General features: G+C 34.9%; 1 protein-coding gene across 2 annotated transcripts in view; it reads left to right on the top strand.

The window, feature by feature from the left end:
- Positions 1-7,500, top strand: part of LOC133655497 (advillin-like) — a 53,296-nt gene that overhangs the window by 15,543 nt on the left and 30,253 nt on the right. The gene's annotated exons all lie outside the window — the stretch shown is intronic.

The following is a 7,500-nucleotide window of genomic DNA, read 5'->3' as shown; positions in this document are numbered from 1 at the left end:
GCTGGGGCAGAGTATGGGGCATAAATTAGGTGCCGTTGTTTGACCTAATCTTTTTGGGGAAACCATGTCGGGATATTAGATCATTCACAAAACATTTAATTACTGAATTGGCACCCTCCTTTGAGGTTGGGGTTGCTTCCGCCAACCACTGCAATTGTCAATCTAAATCATTACGTTCCTTTATCCTTGTACCGGATTGATCATATCGATTAAATAAAACCTCAACACGCTCAAACTTGACCCAATCCAAACTCACCTCCCCCCTCTGTCCCTCTTACAGGGACAGTGTTAGTCGTAGTAATAGTAATAGTAGAAGTAGTAGTAGTATTATTAGTTTCAGAAACATCCAAGAAAAAGAAAAGGCAGCTGATAGTCAAGCGCAGCAAGAACAGAGGCGGAGGACAGGTCATGTTTGAGGTCACTGTTCGCTTTTGCAATAGTACTTTGATATTTTACAACACCTAGTGAATTATTGTAGCCTCAATAATTCACTAAGTAGTTGTATTTAATTTAGTCTATCTATGATGGGATAATGCACAGAAACATTAAGTTCAGAAACAGATATGTTCTGTACCAGATTATTTCTAAATAGCTACTTTCCATCTGTAGTCCCTGGCTACCTAAATTAAAGGGATCCAAAAATCAAGCAATAAAATTATGACACTAATTAATCATAATAAATATATACATTCATAGTAATCAATAATTAATCAAAAAATAATCATACTGTAGCATGTAATCAGATTAAGAGAAGTCCTAAAATGCCCCTTCATGGACACATTCTTAATATAAAATACAGCCACACCTTATTTACATCATCACACAAAGACAATACATGCTCTTGTTCACATCTGTCATCATTCATAACAACAACCAAGCTTTTAACAGCCATACCTCACAATTTACAACAAAAATGCTCTCATAGATAAATATAATACTCATTAAATTGATGTGTCAACATAATGCCCATCTTAGTGACCGTGTGAGCAGCCTTGATTGCTCCAAAGCCACCTTTTAACTTCAAATTTTCTATTCTTTTTGTTATAACGTGGAGAAGGCTAATTGGTCTGTACATGTTCTGGTCTTCTTTATTTCCTGCTTTATGGATTTAATTATAGTAGCAGTTTCTCGACGTGGTAGGGAAAGTGTTTTCCGTTATTGATTTATTTATCAATTGTTGTTATACGAGCAATAATACAATCCTTATGTTTTAGGAAGATAGTGTCCAACCCATATATATATCTCTAGATCGTGAGTCTGATAATGCAGTGAAGATTTGGTTTAACTTTGTTTCATTTGTTAATTCTAAAATTAGTCCATCCTGAATAAATGACAATTATTTGCACTGATTTTGAGGGATTTTTTATTCAGGGTTTGTACAGACTGGATGAAATGTTCATTAAAATTATTACTTATGTCCAGACTGTCTACGACAGTAGCGCCGTTGATATTTAATGTTATAGTGTTGTTTCTTGTTTGCTCTCTTTCCGTAAGTTTGTATCTGGTTTTCCATAACTCTCTATTGTTCCCTTTTGCAGCTTTGATTAATTCTAAATGAAAGTCAGCCTTAGTCTTCCGCATAAACATTGTAACTTTGTTCATCAAAACTTTTAAAATCATACGATCTGTATTTAGACCTGTTATAATTGCTCTTATGAGAGCTGAGTCCCGATGTCTTATTAGAATCCAAATTGTTTTATTAATCCAAGGTATTTTTTTTTTAGCACTCTTCTTTCTGGTTTTGTATTAGTGTATTTACAGATGATCTCTTTGATTTTTGTCATCCAATTGTAATTCTAGTAGGGCTGCTTATCATTTGTATCATGTAGAAGCCGTTTATAATATCCTTAAGTTTCTTTCTACGTGTTTTATTTAACCAGTCCAGATTAACGTCCCCCATGACGTTACTTCTTTCACACTATGCTGTTTGAGGATGTCTGAAAATGAATCAAGAAAAATGTCTTTAGCTGTGGTCGGTCGGTATACTACAATTACCTTGAAATACATTTCTGAGGAAAATGTAATTTTAATTTCAACATACTCAAATTGATCTACTTTTAATGTTTTCTCTTTCATAAATCATAATTCCTCCCCCCTTTGTCACTCGATCTGTCTTTTCTGTAATCTTGTCCCCCGGGACATTAATTAGAACGAAAGGTGTTGTGGGTTTTAACCATGTCTCTGATAGACAAGGTAATCCGGATTAGAGTCTGACAGTAACTGCTGTATTTGTTCAGTATATTTCCTGTGGTAGAAAGTTTAATAATGCGGACACGTTTGTTACTGAATACTTTCTACAGACTTCTGTCTCTCTGCGACTTTGTGTATGTAATAAGCAACTACAATTATTTGATATGCTTAAATTTTGTTTTAGCTCAGCTGTTGTGTAGCTGCTAGCTCTTTATAGCCTACAGCAGGAATGTCCAAATTGCAACCAATAGCTATGTTTTTAACAGACAACCGAAATAATTGAAAATGTGGTATTAGCGTATCGGTTCAATCAGCGGCAGCTACGCCCTGTTTTATCATTTGACCTAAATTTTTGGTTTCGTAGGCAGGACAGAGGGAACAATGTGGGTCATTAGTTGTCCATCTTATACCATTCTAATTGTTGTAAGGATAGTTCACATGAGCGGCCATACCTTGAGTCCCACCTTATGTAAGAGTCAAAAGGCTCCTATTATGAGTCGTCTAATTGGTGATCATACACTTTGGCGGTTTGGGTGGCAGGACACACGGACGCACCTCAGTCAGCCAGTGCTAGGACAGTTGGAGCAGTCCCCGTCCTCCACTCGTTCCTGGGAGGTGTCCCCAGTAGTTGTCAGCTGATGTCGTGCTGTCAGGCAACATCAGGAAGTTCCTTCTGTGCGGTATTGAATTGTCAGGGCACAGTTCGTAAGCAGGTCATTACAAGGTGTGTGCAGGTTGACCACAAAGGAATGCTTCAAAGATTGTGTTGAACATTGTCCGTTGACACTTATGTCCAGCAGGGGTCTGTTTGTATCCTGCTGTTCGTCCTGCTGTCACACCTGTATTTTTTGTGAGCATGTTCTGGCTACAACTTTGGAGCTTGTCTTGTTCAGAGAAGCTGGCAGTCCCCCGGCTGCACATCCTTTCCACCCTCGCTTGACCTAGCACAACCGTGGCTACCACCCAAGTCCGTCTGTATGGTTTTACGTTTTGTTGAGGTTTTTTCCTCCAGAATTTGGAACTCAAAACATGTACACCCATCGTTTTCATATCCTCTCGGTTAGTTCAATTTTGCATATCACGTTTTAAAATTACAGTCTTAACTATCCCATTAATTGCTAATCAATAACCTTAATTCAAAGATTACACGTACTACTTCATGTGTATTTAAATACCCTTTTAATTCACTTAAAGATTATCTATAAGTTAATTTAAACTATCATTTGTCTATCAGTAGGCGCGAGCAAGCTGTCATGCTTGCACTCTGACCTCCTGCTGTACGTGATATTCTCCAAAACAAAAGAATGTATTTATTCACGTTTCTGCTTATCTTTCAGCTAAATCTTTTAACTTTTAACGTCCGCACTGTTTTTATTTTTATTGTCTGCATTTTAATTTTGCTTTTATTTTCTTTCATTTCACTTTGTTGTCTGTGAAGCACTTTGAGTCTGCCCTTTCCTGGAAAAACGCCACACAAACAAAGCTGCCCCGCCTTGCCTTGCCTGTCTCCGACTGGTTATCCAACCTAGTCACAACAAACACACAAGGCCATGCTCTAAGCGCCAGGCTTAATCACACTTCTCCTCTTTTTAACACTTTACATATCGGCTCTTATTCAATTTATTAATGTAGGCTGTTATTTGTAATTATTATTCAACACTATTCACAGCAAACGGTTGTAAAGTTATAGTTATTCGCATTATACTCTCAAAATCTATAGCTAATTGAAAGCTGTTGAGATTTGGTTTGCCTCCTTCATCTCAGTGGCCTAGTGGTTAGAGTGTCCGCCCTGAGATCGGAAGGTCGCAAGTTCAAAACTCCGGCCGAGTCATACCAAAGACTATAAAAATTTTTGGAGCCAAATCACCAAAAATGATTCCCGGGCGCGGCACCGCTGCTGCCCACCGCTCCCCCCACCTCCCAGGGGCGATCACGGGGATGGGCCAAATGCAGAGGACAAATTCCACCACACCCAGTGTGTGTGTGACAATCACTGGCACCCCAACTTTAACTCTAACTTTATTCTGTCATGCCATTATCCTCTTCTAGCTCAACATCCAGAAGTATGGTGTACTGCAATGTCTAAATAAAAATATAAATTACTCCAATCTAAAATGTCAGACTGCACTTTAAAGTTACCTGACTTAAACTTACTTTTATTAAATTGATTTCCAAACTAACCACCACCACAGCAGACATCTTCCTCAATCCTATCCCAATACTCCCATAAATTAAAAGTGTTTCACAATAGTGGTTAAGTAGTTATTTTAAGTAATAGATCTCAATATGTAGAAATTAATAAGACTAAATCTTTACCAGAAAGAGTAACTTGACAGAGTATATGAACTAACTTCTTGAGAATAATAATTGATCATAAATATGTTGGAAGCCACATATTGAACATATTAAAGAAAAATATCCAAATCCATTGCTATTCGGTATAAAGTAAAACACATGCTGAATAAGAAATGTCTGCACATGTTATATTATTCATTTATTTTTCCATATGTAATATTGTTTTGAAGTTTGGGGAAATGTTTATAGAAGAAATATAGACCCAATACTTGAACTTAAAAGGCTCATTTCAATATTACACAAAGCATTATTGTTATGATCATACCAATCTATTTTTTATAAGTCATAATGTGTTAAATGTTCAGATAATTTAATTTTAAAACAATGGCAATTATGTTTCCGAGTAAAGAACAACAGCCTTCCAGTTTGTATTCTTAGCTTGTTTACATTATGAGGAGAAAACTATCATTTACGGGGGATATTGATTTTTGAAATGGGTCAAGTAAAATAAAATAAAAAACACAAATGTATTTCAGTTTTAGGAGTTAAATGATGTACCATCCTCAGTGATGAGCTGAACACATGTAGTTTTTTGTTATGGTTTTGGAGACCCTTGAAAAGTAAAGTTTTTTGAACATTATAAAATATAGTAACAATTACTTTCATCTTTTAACGTTGATGTTCCAGGTAATTTAATGTTCAGTAAATGTTTATCATAGGCCAATATAAGCTTTGGCTTCCGCCTATTCTTTTTTTCGGTCATTCTTTTTTTTTTTTTTTTCTGTGTGTAAATGTGTATGATTGTTAATATGTCTAATTTACTGTTAAACTGCTCACACAAATTGGTTGATGGTTGATTATATGACCAAAATAAACTTATTTCATTTATTCATTCATTATCTATCGCACTCATAGTTTTATTCCATTTTGCATGTAATTATTCCTATTGATTTCTTCCCATTTCACTCAAACAACTAAATAAACAAACTTGCAGCTAACCACAATCAACAGCATACCATTTACGAATACCTTCATTTGTCACTTTCTCATCTTTTCTTCACTTTCGTTTTCCTTTACAAACAACATCCTGTATCCATCTCTTCCTTACACTTCACCCAATGTTTCTATTTTCTGTTCTCCTAGAAACCATTCACATAACGTAAGGTTATAAACATCCTTTTCCCATATTTACTCAAACCATCCTCTTCACCCTCAATCTGTTTTTCACCTGCTCTCTCTTCCTCTCTCTCTCACTTTCTCTCCTTCTCTCACAATACAAACACAATAATCCAAAATAATCAGTCTTATAAAATAATTTTAGCTTTAGATAAGATTTAGGGCAGTGGTTTTCAACCTTTTTTTCCCAGTAAAATAAAGAAATAAAATACAGCATAATGTCATCATTTTCTGATTTATTAAATTGTATAACAGTGCACCATATTGCTCATTTGTTGTGGTCTTGACTTATTTGGACAAACAAAAAAAATAAGAATAACTAAAACGTTTTAAAAATTAAACAAGTGATTAAATTATAATAAAGATTTCTATACATATAATCAATCATCAACCTTCTTTGGATATTGAAATAGAGATCCATCTGGGCTCGTGAACTTAATTCTAAATATTTATTTTGTTGAAGAATTATTCTTCTATAATTATATTTATAAAGGATTTTGAATTGTCGCTATTTTAAAATATTTAAAATCTCAGGTACCCCTTGGCATACCTTCAAGTACCCCCCTTTTTTGTCCGGGCGGAAACACCATATCCTCCTTTGAGAACTACTGGTTTAGCCTATAAAAAATCCTTTGTCTCATACATCATTAGATTGTACAACTCCTCTTTGGGGGGGCTAGGATAACAGGGAATGCAAAACAATAACAGTGCAATACTTTTTTATATCATGGTCGTTAATGCCTAGTTTCTCTTATTTTACTGTTCTATTTTTATTCTCCTTGTAATATTTTTCTATTTTGTTTCCATTTATACCCTTATTAGTTACTGTTTACTTTTTACTTCTTCTTCCTGAGGGAACTCTCCTGAAGGAATCAATAACGTGTTATCTGTCTATCTATTACTAACCCGAGCACAATTCATGACGTCATGCTCATCTTGCAGACAGTTATTTCCATTTAGTTTTATTCTTTATTTGTAATTCTACATGCACCAATGTCACATAGAAATTTGCTTTCTTTGTTATTTATTTACATTATTATTTCTGGTTTACTTGCTGTCTGTTTACTTAAGTTCTCATATTTTGGTCTGTCTTCCTTCTGATTAGAATTTGTTTAACGCTTCTCTACGTTTTGTTTTGACAATGGCGCTGAGTGTTGGCGACGCTTATCTGTACTTCTTCAGACTCTATGTTTCACAGTTTGCACAGATGCCCTTAGATGTATTAGAATATAAATGTAACTTTTATTTTATTGTGTTTATTCCTAAAAAAAAATTAAAATGTCAATGTATAATCAATTTATCTGTATCAAATTTAAATTCAATATTATTAATTTATTTGTTGTATAACTATTAATTCAAAGTTACAGTGTGTCCTACTCTATGATGTGCGTGTGTTTGTCTCAACTTCCACACAGGAACTGGATGGATCAGATAAGCAGCAAGGCTGTTCAATACAATATATTACACACATAATTAATGACTAATGAATTTAACAATGCTTCAATGTCCCAGTCCAAATGTATGTATTGATATTTAAATGTTTATTTATTCATATACAGTATATTTTATTTTTCCTATTATCAAAACCAACCTGTCAGCCTTCTCTTCAAATTTGAGTACAGCTGTCCACTATATATATTTATATTTTTTTTATTTATTTATTTATTTTTGTATTCTTTAAACCTAGCTCAATGCTAAACTAATCCAATGCTATGCTAACTCAATGCTAACCTAGCTTAATGCTATCCTAACATTGTCACACCTCTTCGGCCCACGCCTCACGCAGCTGTCACTCACACAGCCTCGCCACTTCTGACACACTCTTATCTCAAAATGTCT

This window comes from Entelurus aequoreus, linkage group LG01, assembly GCF_033978785.1.
Source record: "Entelurus aequoreus isolate RoL-2023_Sb linkage group LG01, RoL_Eaeq_v1.1, whole genome shotgun sequence".
NCBI lineage: Eukaryota > Metazoa > Chordata > Actinopteri > Syngnathiformes > Syngnathidae > Entelurus > Entelurus aequoreus.
This window is presented reverse-complemented; position numbering and strand designations above follow the sequence as displayed.